Here is a 4,169-nt window from a genome sequence, read left to right on the forward strand (position 1 = left end):
ACAATTGAATAAATTAAATTATTAGATAAATATATATAAAATTAAATTGCTACTAAAGTTGAGGGGGTGCAACGATTTTGTTTTTATAAAAAAAATGGAGCGGATGTACGAACAGGTTAGAAACCACTGAATTGACTGGTTTATAAACTTTATAACATTTTCAAGTCGAAATGTTTCTTCCACAAAAATATTTGTTTTCGGAGTAAAATAACTACCTAGGGTGAAAAGAAGCCAGAAATTTTGAATAATTTCGAACTTTATGTAAAAGTCTGACTTAAAATAAAAGTACCCTTCTGAGATATACTAGAACTTTTTTCTTCTTAGTGCCAGAATCGATGATAATTATACTGGTTGCTTATTTTTTAAAAGGTATTTAAGAGACTTGTTTAATTTATAATATAATATTTTATGTTTTTAATATTTTTTTAATAGTAATTCTCGGTTATTTTTTATTTTTAGTGTTGATTTCTACTCATTCGTTGAATTTTCTATTGAGTAAAGAAAATAATATAAAAAATAAATAAATAAGGGTTACTATTAGGCACAAATGTTAAATATATATAATAAAACAAGTCTCTTAAATACCTCTAGAAAAATAAGTAACTAATAAACAGGAGGTCAATACCTTTAGTATAAGTCAGAAAAGTAATTTAGTATAAGACAGAATTTCGGTCTCCATTACTTAATTAAATTTTCTATTGAGCAAAAATATGGCGATTTTTGTATGGCCTGAAACTTTTCTTTATTTAGAACTTAACTATTTATTTTTATTTTATTTCTTAAAATATGCCTAATAGTACTGTTTTTTTTTGGTATGGATTTAAAATAAAAAATAGTCAATTTTTTAAAAGTATTTAAATTAAAAAATAAAAATTATTCAGAATTTCGGACTTTAAATAATAATTCACCGGTGTTTCGGATATGAAATAGCCCATGTTTTCCAGTGCTCTGGAGTCTGGTATTTGACGCATCTCTATGACATACAGCACCATCCTTCCTCCGTTTCTGGTTCCCCAGAGGACACGCGTGTAGTTCCTCCGTATCCGGTTCGACAGACGACGAAGAACATCGTAAATGGCCGATATCGAAATGGAAAGAGAAGACAATGAGGGAATGTGGGTAAGGAGGCCAAGCGGCTAACTGTACTTCCCGGAGCTCTCCCACCACCTCCTGTCTTCCACAGCTCTCTCCTATTCTCTTCCAATTTATATTATATATACAAAAAGTGTAATACCAAAAAACATAAACTGTTAATACCTCTCTCTATAGTGTGAAAATAAGCCAAAAAAATAAAAATCAATTTTTAAGATTAGGAAGTTCTTTGCAATATAGTGAAACTTCTATATAACGGACACCCATGGAGGGCATGATTTTATCAGTTATACGGAGATATTCGTTCAGAAGGTGTTTATAAAAAAAAAAAATTAAATTAAGTTGTGATGTCTCTAACTACCGTTTTGTAGAACACATATATAGAACAAAATTTGATAATTTGTGCACAGTTACGCATTTGACTATTGGTTAAAACGAGTCCTATACTGCCTAACCATGGTTGGGAGAAAAAAGTTCTTCATTTTGTGGGACCGCCACTCAATGAAAAAAGTCAACGTCCCAGGCCGGATTCGAACCGGCACCGCCAATAGACATCAAATTGGTAAGACTGTGTCTTAACCACTGAGCTATGGGCGGCCCAAAATTTGTTTTATACACTAGATGCTGTATATCCATAATGATATGCTCTACACACACACTGAATATTGGCTACAAAAGAATCAAGTGTCTCTTCGTGCCATAAATACCTGAAAATACTTATTCCTTGCAATCGATATTTAATAATCAGAAATGAATCACACACACAAAAAGCAACCAAAATAAAGTTGTTTATAACAAATATATTATTTAATTACAGTGAACCTTTATTTATTATTTTTTAAAATCAGTTATGAAAACAGATACACATATCACCCAAAATTTAAATTTTGGATTGTAAATAAAATATCACTTTTTAATCTGAAGTACTAAAACCAAGTTCTCTGGTTTTCAGGATGGACAAAAACCCAGAGGCACGGATTATTTAGGTCTATGGATCTAGGTAAATATATTAAACTATCAAACCTTTCACATTAATGTATCTTTTTTTTTTTTTGAACACAGAACAGTCCAATACATCATGACATGTGTCCTTTCTGGTTTTGATATGATCATTACTCCGGTCGTATGCTCCACATTTGTCATATTATTCTGTCATACGGAGATGTTCCATTGTATTTAAATTTTGAACTTGCAAAAATGTTTTTCAATGGGTCGCAATTGTTATTGCGGCACGCCTATGCTAAGAGATTATTGATACATATTTATTGTGAAATATTTGTACAAGTAGACGTACTTTTTTATTAATAAACGTAATGTATTATTATTTTTTATTTATATTTATAAATAACATTGGGATATACAACGCTGGAGGCCTTAATGGCTCAACGACGAGTAGGGTACCCATTCACTGGCTTGCGAAACAGAATAAAATGAAACAGGACTTCCTTCAATTAAATATTTCATAGGCTAGTAATGGCAGCATTTAAGTATACTTTCATTTCATTTGATGAGATTCATTACTTAGCTCTTTGATGTAATTTTAGAATCAGTTTTAAGCTAAAATAATGGAACCATTATGGTTTTCAATCAGTTAAAAAATAAATATTTTATTCTAGAAAAATAATTCAGTTTGATGAATAATTATCGTCATAGAACTATTGAAAATTAATATTTTATTAGTTCAATTATATATTATGTATAATTTCTTTTTTTGAGTGTAGGTAATTAATTTAAAACCAAACTTGTTTTGATCTTTTTTCGTATCTTTCTTTATTTGTTTTCAACATATCGGTTCTTTAGCCATTATCGAAGAAACCTAAATGTATCAAGTTTAAAATTTTTAATTAAAGGCTATAAAGCCGATTTATTAATATCTCCATCTTACAACGTGATTCACAAAAAAAAGTAGGAAATAAATTGAAAATTTCTTGTAATAACTAGAGACTATTTTTCATTGATTCTGGAGAAGTCCCGACGCGCAGGGTGTTCCACGAGGACTTTTCATCGGTTTTTTGCCCCACTGTTGTATAAATGTAAATTTTTAATTAATTAAATGAACTAAATCTATTGGTCAGACGAAAATAAAGAATGAGAACAAAACTATTTTCCATAAAATTTTTAATAAAAATTATCCCATCAATAATGTTCGCCTGGTTCGAATCGGTTTCGAGTAAACAGAATTATAAGTTGAGAGAATAATTATATTTTGGTTTATTAATATGCTATTATTACGAAAAGTTGTTGGTTTAAGAATAAAACTGGATAGCACCAAAATATATATTCAAATTCATTTTAAAAACTGTCTTCACATTTAAGGTTATGGCAAAACAGTATTTATTTATTTTTTATTATCCAGCAAGAATTTCCGATGATGAAAATATTAGATTAAATTTTATATCTACTATTTTGGTTTGTATTAAAGTAACTAAAATTCATTTTATAAAATTAGTTATATCTATAAGCTGCATCTATGTACTGTATTGGTAGATATACCAATAAAATTGATCATCTATATTTTTAGGTTTTTCGAGTTTTTCAATGTGAACACAAATTTTTTAACTGTCAATATTTTAAAATATCAACTTTTATTCTGAGGTAAATGTGTGCTGAATAAGAAACATATATTCAAATCTGAAGCAATACGACGTTTGCTTACATCTCCCAAAAATGGAGTTCCGAGACAGTTTGCTCCTCCATACTGCCCACATGTTAGATATTGGGTACGTTGAACTCAAATCAAACAACAACAGAACCTACACGTTACAAACCCTATCATTACGTTGAATAACTGAAATCGTTAATTAAAAGATATAATAAATCTTAAAACTATTAAAAAAAATTTGAACATTTCATAACATTAAATAATACCTAAGACTAAACAAACACCGTAAAATCTTTAAAGAATTTCTTTCGTTAAATATTCTTTGTCATTTAGTTTCTAATGTTGTGTCAAATGTTCTATAAAGAAATCGAATCATAAGCATTAATAAAACCGTTTTAAACGTATGCTATATTAAATGGCTTACGTACTATACAATTTTATTAAAAATAATATTAAAAAACTGAACATTCCTTAA

The 4,169-nt window shown here is 28.8% G+C and overlaps 1 protein-coding gene across 1 annotated transcript in view; it reads left to right on the top strand.

Annotated features, from left to right (window-relative positions):
* ich (zinc finger protein ichor) overlaps positions 1-4,169 on the top strand; it is a gene marked incomplete at its 5' end in the record, with an annotated part of 69,177 nt that overhangs the window by 42,611 nt on the left and 22,397 nt on the right. Inside the window, 1 exon segment of the mRNA XM_067046629.1 lies at positions 2,045-2,092.

Source organism: Halyomorpha halys, unplaced genomic scaffold, assembly GCF_000696795.3.
Source record: "Halyomorpha halys isolate HHAL.00 unplaced genomic scaffold, Hhal_1.1 Scaffold512.1, whole genome shotgun sequence".
NCBI classification, from domain to species: domain Eukaryota; kingdom Metazoa; phylum Arthropoda; class Insecta; order Hemiptera; family Pentatomidae; genus Halyomorpha; species Halyomorpha halys.